This window comes from Nicotiana tomentosiformis, chromosome 11 (genome assembly GCF_000390325.3).
Source record: "Nicotiana tomentosiformis chromosome 11, ASM39032v3, whole genome shotgun sequence".
NCBI classification, from domain to species: domain Eukaryota; kingdom Viridiplantae; phylum Streptophyta; class Magnoliopsida; order Solanales; family Solanaceae; genus Nicotiana; species Nicotiana tomentosiformis.
In genome coordinates this window covers 5,442,953-5,462,532 of record NC_090822.1, presented here as the reverse complement: position 1 = coordinate 5,462,532, position 19,580 = coordinate 5,442,953, and the positions used below count along the sequence as shown (strand labels likewise).

The following is a 19,580-nucleotide window of genomic DNA, read 5'->3' as shown; positions in this document are numbered from 1 at the left end:
TTGAAAGAGTTTTATATTCGAAGGATACTTTTTGAAGAAATATATATTTGGAGGGTATTTTATTTGAAGGGTTCTTATGTGAAAGACTTGTTTAATTGGTTGTACTTGTGTTCTTTCTTATTTGTCGGAGTAATAATTGTGGTGTTCTTGCTGCCTTACTATTTATATCACTTCTATTTGTTCTCGATTATTTTAGTATGACACAGATTATTTGACTAGTGAGTGTCTCGACTTTACCTCGTCACTACTCTACTGAGATTAGTCTTGATACTTACTGGGGTCCACTGTGGTGTGCTCATTCTACACTTCTGCACATTTTTGTTCAGATCCAGGTATTGTTCGTTAGTAGCAGTGCAGGTCGTTGTTGTGGAGACTCAAGGTAAACCTGTTGCTGCGTTTGCAGGCTTCAGAGTCACCTTCAAGTTTTCATTTTGCTCTGTTTATTCTTATTTCTGGACAATTGTATTTAGAAGCTTTCTAGCAAACACTCTGTAGAGCTTATGACTTGTACTACCGGGTTTTGGGAATCGTAAAGTTTAAGATATTTTTATTTCAAATTGTTAGATGTTATTTAAATAATGTTGTTTCAATTAATGTTAGGCTTACCTAGTCCCTAAGACTAGGTGCCATCATGACACCTGTGGTGGGATTTTAGGTCGTGACAAGTTGGTATCAAAGCTCTAGGTTCATAGGTGCTACGAGTCATAAGAGATTTTAGTAGAGTCTTGCGGATCGGTACGGAGACGTCTGTACTTATCTTCGAGAGGCTACAAAACTATTAGGATAATCTCACTTCTTTCATTCCATCGCGCGAGTTCATTGATCTCGAAGTTTGAACTTTTATCATTCCATTCTCTCACAGATGGTGAGGACACGAGCTGAAGTTGCTGATAACATTTCCCCAAAGCGGTTGTCGCTAGGGGCAGAGGCAGAGGCCGACGAGGAGCACGTGCCACAGCCAGAGTAACTCTAGAGCAGCAGGTTCACATTAGTCAGGTTTCGGGTATAGTACCATTACAACCTGTTATTCCGGTTCGGTCTGAGGTCAGGTCCGAGGCATCAAAAGAAGAACAAAAGAGACTTGAAAGGTTTAAGAGGTATAGTCCACCTACTTTCAGTGGCACAACTACAGAGGATGCCCAAGGATTTCTAGAAAATTGTCACCGTATTCTCTGCACCGTGGGTATTGTGGAGATGAACGGAGTTGCCTTTACTACATTTCAACTGTCAGGCACAACGTATCAGTAGTGGAAAATCTATGAAGAAGGTAGACTAGCCGATGCAACTCCACCAACTTGGGCTCAATTTTCTGAAATGTTCTTGAAAGAGTTTGTTCCCCAGACTCTCCGAGATGCGTGGGGCACAGAGTTTGAACGGCTGCGTCAGGACACTATGACAACATCAGAATATGCTATCAAGTTTAGTAAGTTAGCCCGTCATGCACCTATCTTAGTTCCTACAATCAGAGAACGGGTCCGCAGATTCATTGAGGGGCTCGATTATGATATTAAAATATGCATGGCTCGAGAGTTGTAAACTGATACTCCATTTCAACAAGTAGTGGAGATTGCAAGGAAGATTGAGGGTGTTTTAGGCCAGGAAAAGGAGTCTAAAGAGGCCAAAAGGACTAGATGATTTGGAAGGTTCAGTGGATTTTACTCTTCAGCTTGGACCCATTATAGCGGAGGCTCGAGTAGTCGGCCAACTCAATCCGCACATCAGATTACTCGGAGTGATCCAATTTGCAGTGCACCACCGACACAGGATTCTTACAGTGAGTATTCCAGTATCCGGCACAGACTTAGTTTGAGTAGTCGCGGCCTCAGAGGGGTTGTTATGAGTGTGGTAATACTAGGCATATCATGAGAGATTGTCCCAGACTTGAGAGGGGTGGATTTCATCAGAACACTCCAGCTACAAGCTTTATTCCAGTTGATACTCCACGTGCACAGTCAGCTAGAGGTGGAGTACAGGCGGGTAGTGGGCGCCTAAGAGGTGGAGGCCCGACCAGTTGATTTAATCACTATGATTTGGCTGAGGCCAATACACCAGATGATGTCGTTACAGGTACGATCCTGATTTTATTATAAAAGGATATTTTCCTTAATTTGATTCGGTTCTGAATATTGAGGTGTATCCTCCTATTATGATCCACTTATGAGTGAGCTTCATAGATTTGTGACCCACTTATATGTGTATCCCTGTTGGGAGATTTAAAGATCTGAGCCTGTGTCTGTCATTTTATTTTTGTGCACCATTAAGGGCTATAAGTCCAAAAGCAAAATTTTATTATTCAATACAGTGGGTTTAATTTGTTTCAGAATAATTGATTCCAATTTTTATGAATCATACGCCCTACCGGTATGAGGGTTCATTATATGTTGTGAAAATTATTTATGAAATATATTGGAAAGAAGAAAGAAAGGAAATTGAAAATTTCAGTTGGCACAATGTGCAACATAGTTGTGATTCGGATTTGAGGACGAGATCCTCGTATTTTTACATGATGTGAAATATTTAAACTGGGCTGCAAGCCGTGGTGGAAGTTATATAAGGACGAGGTCTTTGTGGTGAAATATTTATGAGTTTAAATTCTCCCTTTGTGAAATTTAATTTGTACAATAGTATTAACAGCGAGTCATGCGTGTTAGGCTTATTTGATAATTTTTGTATATTTTCTGTTCATATTCAGCTATTTTCGTGCTGTAAACATTGAGTTTTAGCCTAGGAGGTGAGTGCACAAGTGGCGTTGAATGTGACTCATTAATCCAAGTAAGTAATCATGAGGCCTTCATGCCTCACATTCTGTTGTCAGTGTTGTGAAAATTCAAAACGAGGTGGTGGTTAGTATGAGATTAATTGATGATGCTGAAATTAATTATGAACAGTTTTTAAGACCAGAGATGTGGTGATGAGCATACATATGATGTGCTTCATGTCCTTATATCATTATGGTAATGCAGTGCTTGTGATGCCGAGAATAGTGTTATTGATATATACCTTGTAGTATTTTGTTGGGTTGTGGATGTGTTGTTAGAAGTTATTTTGGGTTTACTCTAGCAGGTGGATAGGCCCATTTACAGGGGAGACTCTGCCAAAAATTCTGAAAAATTTGGGAGTTAGTAAAATTTTGGGGAGTGAGATTTGCAAAAGGAGAGATAAGTTATGTTATGTATTTGGGGGCGAATGATCCTAAGCGGGGGGAGAATGTAACACCCCAAATTTTTTTAAGTATGTCAACACTATCAAGAAAGTTTATGTGTGCGTAGGCACGAATTTCTATAGCCAGTTGAGACTAATACCGTGTGTTGTCGTGAAAAAAATCAAGTCTTTTGAAAATGTTTGGAGTGTAAGAAATTGGTCTTAAAGTTTACAAATATGGGTAAAAGAAATAATCTCAATTGAGATGGATTTGTCGATCTTATCTCAAATGCGGTAACGTGGAATCAACCATGAGTATATGTGTAAAAGTAAAAATCATCAATTTGGTAACCTCAGAATAATTCTTAGCACGTTCGAGGACGAACGTTTGTTTAAGAGGTGGAGAATGTAACAACCCGACTTGTCGTTTTAAGAATTTATGCATTGTTCAGTGACTTAAGGTCTCGAGTAGCTTCGCAATATGTATTATGACCCGCGAGTGTGGTCGAGCTTGATTTACTGAAGATTCAAAATTAAATTAAAAGAACAATCCTTATTTAGAAGCTTAAATGGAAAGAGTTGACCGGAGAGTTGACTTTTGAGCAAATGACTCCGAAATAGAATTTTGATGTTGTCAATAGCTCCGTATGGTGATTATGGACTTAGGAGCGTGTCCGGAAAATTATTTGGAGGCCTGTAGTGGAATTAGGCTTGAAATGGCGAAAGATGAATTTTTAGGAAGTTTGACCAAGGAGTTGACTTTTTGATATCATTGACGGAATCTGATTCTGGAAATTGGAATAGGTCCGTTATGTCATTTATGACTTGTGTGCAAAATTTGAAGTCATTCCAGATTTATTTGACGTGTTTCGGCACATGATCTAGAATTTGAAAGTTCAAAGTTCATAGATTTTTGATTTGAAGTGCGATTCATCGTTTTGATGTTGTTCTATGCGATTTGAGGCCTCGATCAAGTTCTTAACGTGTTATGGGACTGGTTGGTATGATTGGTTGAGGTCCCGGGGGCCTCGGGTGTGTTTCAGATCATTTGGAGCTGTTTTGGAACTGGTGATTCTGGTGTCTGGTTTCCTTTTTCGCGAACGCGAAGGAAGTCCCGCATTCGCGAAGAAGAGATTTTGGGGGTGCTGGATTTGACCTTCGCGAACGCGAAGCAGTGGACGCGAATGCGAGGCAAGGTCTGGTCAAGCTTACGCGAACGCGACATAGTGGTCGCGAACGTGAAGAAGGAAGGGGAGCCGGGACCCTGAGCCATTAACCCTTCGCGAACGCGAAGCTTGGACTGCGAACACGAAGAAGGAGGGCAGTTGGCTACCGTGAATGCGAGAGCTTGAACACGAACATGATGCCGTGCATGGTCAGGCTTTCGCGAATGCGACACTGGTCACGCGAACGCGAAGAAGAAAAGCCTGGGCAGTGAGTTTAAGTTCTGAAAATGGGAGTTCATCCCATTTTCTATTTTTGACGGATTGGAGCTCGGGATGAGGCTATATTTGGGAGATTTTCAGAGGAAACAATGGGGTAAGTGTTCTTAACTCAATATTGGTTAAATTACCCGTATCCATGGTTGTTTTTAACATTAAATCGGTGAATTATGTTGGAAAAAGTTTTGAAAATCCTCTTGGTTCAATTTATGATTTGGAGGTCGAGTTTTTATCGAAATTGGATAAAATTGGTATTGTTGAACTCGTATCGAAATGGGCGTTCATATTTTGTAAATTTTGTCAGGTTCCGATATGTGGGCCCCATGGGCGAATTTTGGGTTAAATTTTGGATTTTTGTAGAAAATTTATATTTTTCATATGGAATTTATTCCTACAATTTGTATTGATTGAATCTAATTAATTATGACTAGATTCGAGCCGATGGGAGTCGGAAAATCTAGGAAAGGGAATACTACTTGACTGATTGAGCGCAGTTTGAGGTAAGTGTCTTGCTTAACCTCGAGTTGAGGAAATACCACTTAGGCATTGAGTATTATGTGCAAATTGTGTAAATTGAAAACCATGTATGCGAGATGATGAGTACGTACTTGGTTTATATGTGCAAATTTCGTTGATTAAAATCCTTAGACGCCCTTATATATTAAGTTGGAAATTATTGGCACTTATTAAATCCTCTATTTGTCATGCCTAGATCCCTGTTTTGTTGAAATTATTTTTATATGATGATTTGGTGTGATTGCCACCTTGAATTTATTATGCGAAATATTATTTTGTTGAGTTGTTCACTCCTGTATATTTTTGTTAAGATTTTTGTGCACATTATGGTTGAGCCATGGGCTCCATATTATGGAAAATGATGTATTGTTGGTTTCCGTAGCAAGTTGAAATATTTGAGTACTTGATGAGCCATTTACGATATGTGAGCACTTAATGTGGAGTTGTTGAAGTCATATTTACTTTGGGACTACGGAACGGTATTTCGGGAGATCCCCCTGCCCCGCATATTTACTTTGGAACTACAGAACGGTACTCCGGGAGATCCCCCTGCCTTGCATATTTACTTTGGGACTACGAAACGGTATTCCGGGAGATCCCCCTACCCCGCATATATACTTTGGGACTATGGAACGGTATTCCGGGAGATCCCCCTGCCTTGCATATTTATTTTGGGACTACAAAACGGTATTCTGGGAGATTCCCCTGCCCTGTATATTTACTTTGGGACTACGGAATGGTATTTCGGGAGATCCCCCTGTCTTGCATATTTACTTTTGGGACTACGAGGTGGTACCTCGGGAGTGCCCTTTGTTGATATTTTTCTATGTATTCACTTGCCTTTGGTTATTTTGTTTTTCCGTGATATGTAAATTCTTGTGTTCTTCCGTGATGTATTATTTGATTTTATTGTGTGTTTGTATTCCTTGTTATAATGTGTTGGCTTTGGCTCTTGTACGAGACTCTGAGGATTTGTATTTCTAGTTGTTACTAATTTTTAAGGTTAGGTTGTTTTGAATAAAAGAAATTGTTGTACGCTTTAATTCTTATAAGTTTCACATCCAAATCAGCAACTATCAGATGTTTCGTTTTTATTGAAATGTTATTTTCTCCTCCCAAATAATTTCTAAAATAAATTTATTCTTTTGTTGATTTCCTACTTGATTTTAATTTTTTTTTTAATCTTACCTTATTGGGAATAAATTGATCATGTGGATCTTATATACATTGATATTATTGGCACGTGAGTAGTCCGTGCAGTTGTGATAGAAATATGGGCACGAGGTGCCGTGAAAATATAAAGGTGGGTTGAGACCCGTATTTGATGATTATGAAATGAGGTGTCCCAGGGTGACTTTTAAATTGAAGAATTATATTTTTAAAGATATTTATTTGAAAGAGTTTTATATTCGAAGGATACTTATTTGAAGAAATATATATTTGGAGGATATTTTATTTGAAGGGTTCTTATGTGAAAGACTTGTTTAATTGGTTGTACTTGTGTTCTTTCTTATTTGTCGGAGTAATAATTGTGGTGTTCTTGCTGCCTTACTGTTTATATCACTTCTACTTGTTCTCGATTATTTTAGCATGACACAGGTTATTTGACTAGTGAGTGTCTCGACTGTACCTCGTTAGTACTCTACTGAGGTTAGTCTTGATACTTATTGGGGACCACTGTGGTGTGCTCATTCTACACTTATGCACACTTTTGTGTAGATCCAGGTATTGTTCGTTAGTAGCTGTGCGGGTCGTTGCTGTGGAGACTCAAGGTAAACCCGCTACTGCATTCGCAAGGCTTCAGAGTCACCTTCAAGTTTTCATTTTGCACTGTTTATTCTTATTTCTGGACAGTTGTATTTAGAAGCTTTTTAGCAAACACTTTGTAGAGCTTATGACTTGTACTACCGGGTTTTGAGAATCTTAAAGTTTAAGATATTTCTATTTCAAATTGTTAGATGTTATTTAAATAATGTTGTTTCAATTAATGTTAGGCTTACCTAGTCCCTAAGACTAGGTGCCATCACGACGCCTGTGGTGGGATTTTGGGTCGTGATACATTCTCCACCTCTTAAACAAACGTTCATCCTCGAACGGGTTTATAATAATACTTGAGTGCTAAATAAGTGTGGATATTTGCTCTGCATGTCCTCCTCAGCCTCCCAAGTTGCTTCCTCGACTTTTTTGCCCCTCCACTGGACTTTTACTGCAGAAATCCTCTTGGACCTCAACTGGCGAACCTGTTTATCCACAATGGCAAATGGATCCTCTTCATAACCCAAACTCTTATCTAGCTGTACTGTGGTGAAGTCCAACACATGTCACAGGTCAGCATAATACTTCCGGAGCATAGATACATGGAAAATCGGATGAACTCCCGATAGTCTGGGAGGCAATGCAAGCTCATAAGCAACCTTCCCAACTCGTTTCAACACCTCAAATGGGCCTATAAACCTTGGACTCAGCTTGCTCTTCTTCCCAAATCTCATGATTCCCTTCATCGGCGAAACCTTTAAGAGAACTTTTTTCACCCGCCATAAATGATAAATCACGCACTTTCTGATCTGCATAACTCTTCTGTCTTGATTGTGCTTTACGAAGTCGTTCCTGAATCAACTTTACCTTTTCCATGACATCCTTCACCAAATCAGTACCATATAACTTAGCCTCATCGGGCTCAAACCATCCGATGGGCGAACGACATCGTCGACCATATAAAGCCTCAAATGGAGCCATCTCGATGCTAGATTGGTAACTGTTATTATAAGCAAACTCGGCCAAAGGCAAGAAACAATCCCACTGACCTTCAAAGTCAATCACACATGCCCTAAGCATATCCTCCAAAATCTGACCTGTTCGCTCTAACTGTCCGTCGGTCTACGGATGAAAAGCTGTGCTAAGCTCTACACGGGTTTCCAATTCACTCTGTACTGCTCTCCATAAATGTGAAGTAAACTGAGGGCCTCTATCCGATATGATGGAAACTGGCACACAATACAACCGAACTATCTCCTAAATATAAATCTGGGCCAACCTCTCTGAAGTATACATTGTCGCAACTGGAATAAAGTGTGCCGACTTGGTCAACTTGTCCAGAATGACCCAAACTGCATCAAACATCCGCAAGGTCCGCGGCATCCCAACTACAAAGTCCATAGTGATGCGTTCCCATTTCCACTCTGGTATAGTCATCTGCTGAAGTAGGCCACTTGGCCTCTAGTGCTCATATTTAACCTGCTGGAAATTCAGACACCTAGCTACATACTCAACTATATCCTTTTTCATTCGCCGCCACCAATAATGCTGCCTCAAGTTTCTATACATCTTCGTAGCACCTGGATGAATAGAATACCGAGAATTGTGTGCTTCCTCTAGGATCTTTTTCCTCAGTACATCCACATTAGGAACACATAGACGATCCTGGAGTCGCAGAACACCATCCGCTCCAATAGTAACTTCCTTGGCACCACCCCGTAGTATCGTTTCTCGAAGAACCATTAAGTGTGGATCATCATACTGGCTGTTACAACCCAAATTTGCGTACCTTAGATCATTCCATAAGTTAGTCGACGTAAATCCAAGAAGAGATTATCTTTGAGATGATAAGAAGTTAATCCTATTGGTCTTAAACGATACAAGGGTGTATAAGAGTGGTTAACAAGTATTAGAAGTGAAACGAATCAAGGATGTTGTAACCCGCATTTTCGGGTAAAACTAGAGGTGATTAATTGTCCCAAGAGGTTATGTTTTAATGTATTTGAATAATATAATATCCATATCATAAGTCTTGAAGTCAAGAGAGTTATGAAACAAAAGTCGATAAAAGTTGTCGCAACTTATGTTTATAATTTTACATAAAATTTAGGTCAAATGTTACTACAGTTTTCTCCCAATGTACATGGAATTATGGGGTGATCTTCCTATCAAATTGAAGATCTATGAGTCTACTTTCCAACGCATTAAACCGTTTGTCGATACGATCTCGGAATAGAGAGATATTCGCGTTTTTGTGAGAGTGCGCCAAGCAGCTCTCTATGGGGCCCACATAGGCGGTTGAGATATATTGATATATATCAGACCCTTTAACCCCGTTTTAACTCATTAATTTTCATTCTCTTCAGACCCTAGACACCTAAAAACACTCTCTCAAGGTTCTCTCATGATCCAAGACCCAAACAAAGGGCAAACAACACAAATCAAGTGTCGGGAATCCCGTGGCGCTAGTAAGTTTCTTGTTCTTCTTGTTGTTGCTGATTTTTGTGTTGTTCCAGCTCGTGTTGGAGGTTGTTTTAAGTGTTTTATGTTCTGTAAATACTCCTTAAAGTTCTTAATATCAACCCTAGGTGATTTCAAGTCTTCTAAAGTAATTCTAGTTCCGAAAAGCCCAAATTGATTGCTAGTTTCGCTTCCTTGTTCTTGTGGCAGAATTTGAGGGATATTTCGTGGAACATTAAGGTCAAATTGGAGTTGTTCTTTCTGTTTAAAGGTAAGGAACCCCTTACTCTATAGATATTTAAGATTATCCAAGTTGCAGCTAAGTCATTGAAGCTAGAACTTGTGAAATATATATCGAAAGGCTTGGTAGTAATGTTGTTGGTTGGTGGACTGTTTTGGAGGCTCAATATGATTATTAATGATGTTGTTTGGGCTGTTTGGTGATTGTATTGACTTGTGTGAAGTCATATAAATAGGGGAGGTGCTGTCCATTTCATCGTAAAATAGGTTGTGGTCGATACATAATAGTTACGACGCTTAAACGAAAATGATAGTGTCATTTGTCTTATTGTAGACTAAGGAGTCGTGACATTTGCATAGCTTGAGGTTGGGCAGTATATACAAGGTATGTGAGGCTATCCCCTTCATTATTTTGCACGACTCCAATTGTACATAATGTAATGAACGAGCTCCCAAAGATACTCTACTCTTAGAAGCTAGCAGTACTTACATTGCTGCCCTTCTTATGAAACGATTAATATTGATGTTACTTCTCTTATTCTTATATTATCAATGTTGTTGGTAGCTCCTTATTCTTATAAGATTCTTGATGAAGGGTTAATCCTAATAACATGTACGAAGGATACCGACCTTACGTCACTCCAAAAGGTTCAAAATGTGATTCCAATGAGTCCAGCATGCATCATATATATGTATCTATTTTACTCTACCGAGCCACGCTATAGTTGGCCGGGTATGGCACCTATTGTGCAACCACTGATCAGTTGGGTTTTACCGAGCTCCACGTGGCCGGGTACGATTCTACCGAGCCCTATGATGGCCGGGTACGTTTTACCGAGCCTATTACGGCCGGGTATGATATGATGATGATGATGCCCACAAAGGCATATGTTTTAAAAGTTTATGTATATATATATGTATGTATCATGTATTTCATGTTAGTAGCCCTCAGAGGTACCCAGATGTCACAGGTTGTATATTCCCTATCACTGTTTACATTATTGTTCTTACTTATGCTATTCTGCCTTACATACTCAGTACTTTATTCGTACTGACGTCCTTTTATTTGTGGACCCTGCATGTCGTGCTGCAGGTCCTGATAGACGGGTAGACGCAGCTCCCCCATCACAGTAGGCTATCCGGTTCAGCGTTATTGGCAAGATCCTTTCTCCGGACTTGCCGTGGTCTTGGTATGCATTTTTGTTATTGACATTATGGGTATGTCGGGGCCCTGTTCCGGCAATGTTGTAGCACTGATGTAACTTTAGAGGCTCATAGACAGGTGTCGACTTATGTATGGTTTAGAATGCCTTGTCGGCTGATTTTTTGTTGTATAGTCTTTCATGGCATCATGTTAGCTCGTACCTTATATATAGTTCTTGACAGTCTTGTCGTCCCATGTTATGTATGTTCATGACATTATCTTTCATTGTTGGATGTTCATGATCCATGTCTACTATTTATATTGATCTTGTCGGCCCTTAAAGATAATAAGGAAGGTTAGATAAAATGTACGTTGGTGCTCGGCAAGTATGGCCCGGGTGCTAGTCATGACCCTCCAGTTGGGTCGTGACAAACTTGGTATCAGAGCAAGTCTGTCCTAGGATTGTCTATGAGCCGTGTCTAGTAGAGTTTTGATTATGGATGTGTAGCGCGCCACATTTATAATCAGGAGGCTACGTGACATCTAGGGTTGTTACCTTCTTCCTAAATCTAGATCGTTCGTAGAGTTGAGTCGTAAATGTTCATATCTAATATTCACATTGATTTCTTTCAGCGATGCCTTCGACTAGGAAGCAAGCGATTAGTAAACGGCTTGATATAGCTGTGGGCGAGGGTAACATTCAGGTGCCTCCAGCCAGAGCAGGCCAAAGTGAGGCTCAGAGTGAGATGCCATCTCATACCTCTCCGTCTCCTCCAGAGGATATTAGGAGGCACCCAGTACATCCAGTTCCACCGTCTGGCACTACAGACCACGATATGCGCAGTGCAGTGCAGTTGTTGACTAGCTTGGTAGCTGCTCAGGCTCAAAGGCAGAATACCGGTGCTGCTGATAAACCAGTTAGTGCGAGAGTTCGTGATTTTATTAGCCTAGACCCTCCAGTGTTTACCGGATCAGACCCCAAGGAGGACCCACAAACATTTATTGATCAGGTTCATCGTACATTGCGGGTTATGCATGCTAGTGATACGGAGGCAGTAGAGTTGGCTTCTTATCGGTTACGGGATTTAGCCATTTTCTGGTATGATAGTTGGGAGAGATCTAGGGGTCCGAACGCTCCTCCAGCCGTGTGGAAGGAATTTTCTGAGGCCTTTCTTCGTCACTACTTGCCAGTTGAGATACGACGAGCTAGAGCTGATAAGTTCTTGAACCTTCGACAGGGTAATATGAGTGTACGAGAGTATAGTATACAGTTTGACTCTTTAGCAAGGTATGCTCCCCATATGGTGTCAGAGATGAGTGATAGGGTGCATCTGTTCGTGAACGGGTTGGGACCACATCTGATAAATGAGTGCACAACAGCCTCCTTGGTAGAGGGCATGGATATTTCCCGTATTCAGGCTTATGCCCAGACCCTAGAGGATCGTAAGCGCCAGCAAAGGGCAGATAGGGAGCAGGATAGGGGCCAGCATAAGAGGGCGAGATTGGCAGGGTATTCTAATGAGTTCAGAGGCAGTATCAGGCCCCAATATTTGAGGAGTTCGACGCCACCTATAGCTAGTGCTCCTCCACAGTTTCAGAGGCCTCGGTATGATCGATTTACCTATTCTGGTTCAGGTCAGAGTTCGAGGGCATCAGGCTCACAATTTCATAGAGATACTAGTCAAACGAGACCCCCAACACCTCGTTGTGATCAGTGCGGCAAGGCCCACTTTGGACTGTGCCGTCGAGGTTCCGATGCGTGCTATTCTTGCGGACAGCATGGCCATATGATGCGGGATTGTCCTAACAGAGGAGGTGGTGGTATGGCTCAGCCGACTGGATCTGTGTCTGGTTCTTCCTTATCAGTTCGACCTCCAACACAAGGTTTTCAACAGTCGACAGGTCGTGGTAGAGGTAGAGGTACAATGCCGAGTTCGAGTGGTGCTCAAAATCGAACCTATGCTCTAGTAGGTCGACAAGATCTCGAGTCATCTCCGGATGTCATTACAGGTATATTGTCTGTGTTTTCTTATGATGTATATGCACTAATTGATCCGGGGTCTACCTTATCATATGTTACACCCTTTGTGGCTAATAAGTTTGGCATTGAACCTAAATTGATAAGTAAACCACTTGCGATATCCACTCCGATAGGAGATTCTGTGATTGCTAGAAGGGTATATAAGGGTTGCACTGTGATGATTTGTAGTCATAAAACCTCGGCAAATTTATTTGAGTTAGAAATGGTTGATTTCGATGTGATAATGGGAATGGACTGGTTGGCCTCATGCTATGCAAATGTTGACTGTCGTACGAAGATGGTTAGGTTTCAGTTTCCTGATGAACCCGCCATTGAATGGAAGGGGAATATTGCAACGCCGAAAGGTAGGTTTATTTCCTATCTTAAGGCAAGGAAGATGATCTCAAAAGGTTACATTTATCATCTTGTTCGCGTGAGGGATGTGGAGGCAAAGCCTCCTACTCTACAATTAATCCCCATGGTCAATGAATTTCCAGATGTTTTCCCGGATGAACTCCCAGGCCTGCCTCCTGAAAGGGAGATTGAGTTTAGCATTGATGCATTGCCTGACACTCAACCGATCTCTATCCCTCCATACAGGATGGCCCCGGCAGAGTTGCGAGAGTTGAAGGTGCAGTTGAAGGACTTGCTGGATAAGGGTTTCATTAGGCCTAGCACTTCACCTTGGGGTGCGCCAGTCTTATTCGTGCGGAAGAAAGATGGGTCGTTAAGGATGTGTATCGATTATCGACAGTTGAATAAGTCTACAATAAAGAACAAGTATCCACTTCCAAGGATTGATGACCTATTTGACCAACTCCAGGGTGCCAAGTATTTCTCCAAGATTGACTTGCGTTCAGGGTATCATCAGGTGAGGGTTAAGGAGAAGGATATTCCAAAGACGGCCTTCCGGACAAGATATGGGCACTTTGAGTTCTTGGTGATGTCGTTCGGGCTAACAAATGCCCCAGCAGCTTTTATGGATCTCATGAATAGTGTATTCAGGCCCTATCTTGATGTGTTCGTGATCGTATTCATTGATGACATTCTGGTGTATTCTCGTTCGGAGGCGGAACATGCGGGCCACTTGCGGATAGTATTACAGACCCTTCAGGATCATAAGTTATATGCTAAGTTCTCTAAATGTGAATTCTGGCTGAACTCAGTAGCATTCCTTGGCCATGTGATATCTGATGAGGGTATTAGTGTCGACACTCAGAAGATCGATGCAGTGAAGAATTGGCCGAGACCTACAACACCATCAGAAGTCCGCAGCTTCCTGGGGCTAGCAGGATATTATAGGCGGTTTGTAGAAGGGTTTTCCTCTATATCAGCACCATTGACTAAGTTAACACAGAAAGCTACCAAGTTCCAGTGGTCTGATTCTTGTGAATATAGTTTTCAGGAGCTAAAGAATCGATTGACATCCGCGCCAGTGCTCACTCTCCCAGAAGGAACAGAAGGTTATGTGGTATATTGTGATGCCTCAGGTATAGGTTTGGGGTGCGTATTGATGCAACGTGGGAAGGTGATTGCTTATGCATCAAGACAATTGAAGAAGCATGAAAAGAATTACCCGACTCATGATTTGGAATTGGCTGCAGTAATATATGCTTTAAAGATATGGCGGCACTACTTATACGGCGTCCATGTTGACATCTACACAGATCATAAAAGTTTACAATACATCTTCAAGCAGAAGGAGTTGAATTTGAGGCAGTGTAGGTGGCTTGAATTACTGAAAGACTATGACGTCGAGATATTGTACCATCCCGGTAAAGCCAATGTTGTGGCAGACGCTCTCAGCCGTAAGTCAATGGGAAGCTTAATACATATTGAGGCAGGTAGACAAGGGTTGACCAAAGAGCTTCACCAGCTGGCCAATATGAGAATCAGATTGTTGGACTCTGATGACGGAGGTGTTACTGTACAGAATACAGCAGAATCATCTTTGGTAGCCGAGGTAAAAGCACGGCAATATGAAGATCCTACCTTAGTAAGATTGAGAGAGGGAATTCAGCAGTGTAAGATTACAGCTTTCAAAATCGGAGGGGATGGGACACTGAGATACCAGGGCCGATTATGTGTGCCTAGTGTGGCAGGGTTGCGAGAGAAGATTATGATTGAGATTCATCAGTCCCGATATTCTATCCATCCCGGTTCGACAAAGATGTATCATGACGTTAAGGAGCAGTATTGGTGGGATAACATGAAGAAGTGTATTGCAGAATTTGTAGCCCAGTGTCCTAATTGTCAACAAGTAAAGATCGAGCATCAGAAACCCAGTGGATTGATTCAGAATATAGAGATTCCGACCTGGAAATGGGAGGTGATTAATATGGACTTCATTATTGGATTACCTCGCTCTTATCATAAGTTTGACTCCATCTGGGTGATAGTCGATCGACTTACAAAATCTGCCCATTTCCTGCCAGTTAAGACAACTTACACGGCTGAAGATTATGCGAAGTTGTATATCAAGGAGATTGTTAGGCTTCATGGTGTGCCGGTATCTATTATATCAGACCGAGGAGCTCAATTTACGGCTAACTTTTGGAGGTCTTTTCAGAAGGGTTTAGGCACACAAGTAAATCTCAGCACTGCATTCCATCCGCAGACTGACGGACAGGCTGAACGTACCATTCAGACGCTTGAAGATATGCTACGAGCATGTGTTCTAGATTTCAAGGGGAATTGGGATGACCATCTGGCACTCATTGAATTTGCCTATAATAATAGCTACCATTCCAGTATTAAAATGGCCCCGTATGAGGCACTGTACGGGAGGAGATGTAGATCACCAGTTGGATGGTTCGAAGTCGGTGAGACAGAATTATATGGGCCAGATTTGATTCACCAAGCCATTGAGAAGGTGAAAGTGATACAAGAGCGACTGAGGACGGCACAAAGCAGGCAAAAGTCTTATTCCGATGTCCGACGTCGTGATCTGGAATTTGAGGTTGGTGATTGGGTTTTCCTGAAGATCTCACCGATGAAGGGTGTTATGCGTTTTGGGAGGAAAGGTAAGTTGAGTCCGCGGTATATTGGGCCGTACAAAATTCTTCAACGAATTGGACAGGTTGCTTATAAGTTAGAATTGCCATCCGAATTGGAATTTGTCCACCCGGTATTCCATGTATCTATGTTGAGGAAATGTATTGGAGACCCTTCTCGGGTCGTCCCTATCAAAGATGTACAAGTTACAGAGGATCTATCATATGATGAAGTGCCAGTGGCTATATTAGATCGACAAGTCCGCAAGCTGAGAACAAAGGATGTAGCTTCCGTCAAAGTATTATGGAGGAACAAGAATATAGAAGAAATGACATGGGAATCAGAAAAGGAGATGAAGTCTAAATACCCTTACCTATTCCAGAGTGAGGATAACGAGGATGCCGGGGGAAAGCAAGACGTATTATAAAGTGAAACGGCTCTATGAGGTAAGCAATAGCTTGTGAATACTATTTTTTTAATACAAAATGGTGATATGCAGATAATGTACATATCCATAATGCTTTGTATAGTATTGTAAGGCCATAGGTTGGGTTTAACTTCTTGTAAGGTTGGCTAGTGTCCATTTTATAGGGGAAACTAAGCCGGACATTTCCGTCAGAATCCACGATAAGTTAGACTCTCCATAAACCCTTACATTCGAGGACGAATGTTCCTAAGGGGGGGAGGATGTTACAACCCAAATTTGCGTACCTTAGATCATTCCATAAGTTAGTCGACGTAAATCCAAGAAGAGATTATCTTTGAGATGATAAGAAGTTAATCCTATTGGTCTTAAACGATACAAGGGTGTATAAGAGTGGTTAACAAGTATTAGAAGTGAAACGAATCAAGGATGTTGTAACCCGCATTTTCGGGTAAAACTAGAGGTGATTAATTGTCCCAAGAGGTTATGTTTTAATGTATTTGAATAATATAATATCCATATCATAAGTCTTGAAGTCAAGAGAGTTATGAAACAAAAGTCGATAAAAGTTGTCGCAACTTATGTTTATAATTTTACATAAAATTTAGGTCAAATGTTACTACAGTTTTCTCCCAATGTACATGGAATTATGGGGTGATCTTCCTATCAAATTGAAGATCTATGAGTCTACTTTCCAACGCATTAAACCGTTTGTCGATACGATCTCGGAATAGAGAGATATTCGCGTTTTTGTGAGAGTGCGCCAAGCAGCTCTCTATGGGGCCCACATAGGCGGTTGAGATATATTGATATATATCAGACCCTTTAACCCCGTTTTAACTCATTAATTTTCATTCTCTTCAGACCCTAGACACCTAAAAACACTCTCTCAAGGTTCTCTCATGATCCAAGACCCAAACAAAGGGCAAACAACACAAATCAAGTGTCGGGAATCCCGTGGCGCTAGTAAGTTTCTTGTTCTTCTTGTTGTTGCTGATTTTTGTGTTGTTCCAGCTCGTGTTGGAGGTTGTTTTAAGTGTTTTATGTTCTGTAAATACTCCTTAAAGTTCTTAATATCAACCCTAGGTGATTTCAAGTCTTCTAAAGTAATTCTAGTTCCGAAAAGCCCAAATTGATTGCTAGTTTCGCTTCCTTGTTCTTGTGGCAGAATTTGAGGGATATTTCGTGGAACATTAAGGTCAAATTGGAGTTGTTCTTTCTGTTTAAAGGTAAGGAACCCCTTACTCTATAGATATTTAAGATTATCCAAGTTGCAGCTAAGTCATTGAAGCTAGAACTTGTGAAATATATATCGAAAGGCTTGGTAGTAATGTTGTTGGTTGGTGGACTGTTTTGGAGGCTCAATATGATTATTAATGATGTTGTTTGGGCTGTTTGGTGATTGTATTGACTTGTGTGAAGTCATATAAATAGGGGAGGTGCTGTCCATTTCATCGTAAAATAGGTTGTGGTCGATACATAATAGTTACGACGCTTAAACGAAAATGATAGTGTCATTTGTCTTATTGTAGACTAAGGAGTCGTGACATTTGCATAGCTTGAGGTTGGGCAGTATATACAAGGTATGTGAGGCTATCCCCTTCATTATTTTGCACGACTCCAATTGTACATAATGTAATGAACGAGCTCCCAAAGATACTCTACTCTTAGAAGCTAGCAGTACTTACATTGCTGCCCTTCTTATGAAACGATTAATATTGATGTTACTTCTCTTATTCTTATATTATCAATGTTGTTGGTAGCTCCTTATTCTTATAAGATTCTTGATGAAGGGTTAATCCTAATAACATGTACGAAGGATACCGACCTTACGTCACTCCAAAAGGTTCAAAATGTGATTCCAATGAGTCCAGCATGCATCATATATATGTATCTATTTTACTCTACCGAGCCACGCTATAGTTGGCCGGGTATGGCACCTATTGTGCAACCACTGATCAGTTGGGTTTTACCGAGCTCCACGTGGCCGGGTACGATTCTACCGAGCCCTATGATGGCCGGGTACGTTTTACCGAGCCTATTACGGCCGGGTATGATATGATGATGATGATGCCCACAAAGGCATATGTTTTAAAAGTTTATGTATATATATATGTATGTATCATGTATTTCATGTTAGTAGCCCTCAGAGGTACCCAGATGTCACAGGTTGTATATTCCCTATCACTGTTTACATTATTGTTCTTACTTATGCTATTCTGCCTTACATACTCAGTACTTTATTCGTACTGACGTCCTTTTATTTGTGGACCCTGCATGTCGTGCTGCAGGTCCTGATAGACGGGTAGACGCAGCTCCCCCATCACAGTAGGCTATCCGGTTCAGCGTTATTGGCAAGATCCTTTCTCCGGACTTGCCGTGGTCTTGGTATGCATTTTTGTTATTGACATTATGGGTATGTCGGGGCCCTGTTCCGGCAATGTTGTAGCACTGATGTAACTTTAGAGGCTCATAGACAGGTGTCGACTTATGTATGGTTTAGAATGCCTTGTCGGCTGATTTTTTGTTGTATAGTCTTTCATGGCATCATGTTAGCTCGTACCTTATATATAGTTCTTGACAGTCTTGTCGTCCCATGTTATGTATGTTCATGACATTATCTTTCATTGTTGGATGTTCATGATCCATGTCTACTATTTATATTGATCTTGTCGGCCCTTAAAGATAATAAGGAAGGTTAGATAAAATGTACGTTGGTGCTCGGCAAGTATGGCCCGGGTGCTAGTCATGACCCTCCAGTTGGGTCGTGACACTGGCGAGTCTTTATCTGTTCAAATAGTGAAGACTGAGCTACAACACATGCAAGAACTTGCCTGGGCTATGAAATATCCAGCCTCACAAGTCTGTTAGCCAAGGACTGAATATCCGAAGCTAATGGCCTTTCCTCTGCTGAAATGAAAGCCAAACTACCTATACTCTCCGCCTTCCTACTCAAGGCGTCTACAACCACATTTGCTTTGCCCGGATGATACATGATAGTAATATCATAATCTTTTAATAACTCCACCCATATGCGCTGCCTCAGATTTAGGTCTCTCTGCTTGAACAAATGCTGCAAACTGTGGTGATCAGTATAAACTTCACAGGACACCCCATAAAGATAATGCCTCCAAATATTAAGATCGTCAACAATCGCAACTAACTCCAAATCATGTACTGGATAATTATTTTCGTGGGGCTTCAACTGACGTGAAGCATATGCAATAACTCGCCTTTCCTGCATCAACACACAACCCAAACTAACGCATGAAGCGTCACAATACACTGTATACATCCCCTAACCGGAAGGCAACACTAACACTGGTATTTTGTCAATGCTGTCTTGAGCTTCTGAAAGCTCACTTCACAATCATCGGACCATCGGAACGGAGCACCCTTCTGGGTTAATTTGGTCACAGGCGCTGCAATAGATGAAAAACCTTC

General features: G+C 41.2%; 2 long non-coding RNA genes across 2 annotated transcripts; both read left to right on the top strand.

The window, feature by feature from the left end:
• The first annotated feature begins 8,634 nt into the window (after positions 1-8,634).
• Positions 8,635-10,982, top strand: LOC138900794 (uncharacterized). Its single transcript, XR_011412066.1, has 3 exons — positions 8,635-9,322; positions 9,525-9,585; positions 9,889-10,982. It is a non-coding gene; the product is annotated as an uncharacterized lncRNA (long non-coding RNA).
• A 4,583-nt stretch (positions 10,983-15,565) lies between these two features.
• On the top strand, positions 15,566-18,759 carry LOC138900770 (uncharacterized). Its single transcript, XR_011412040.1, has 3 exons — positions 15,566-17,102; positions 17,305-17,365; positions 17,669-18,759. It is a non-coding gene; the product is annotated as an uncharacterized lncRNA (long non-coding RNA).
• Positions 18,760-19,580: the final 821 nt, after the last annotated feature.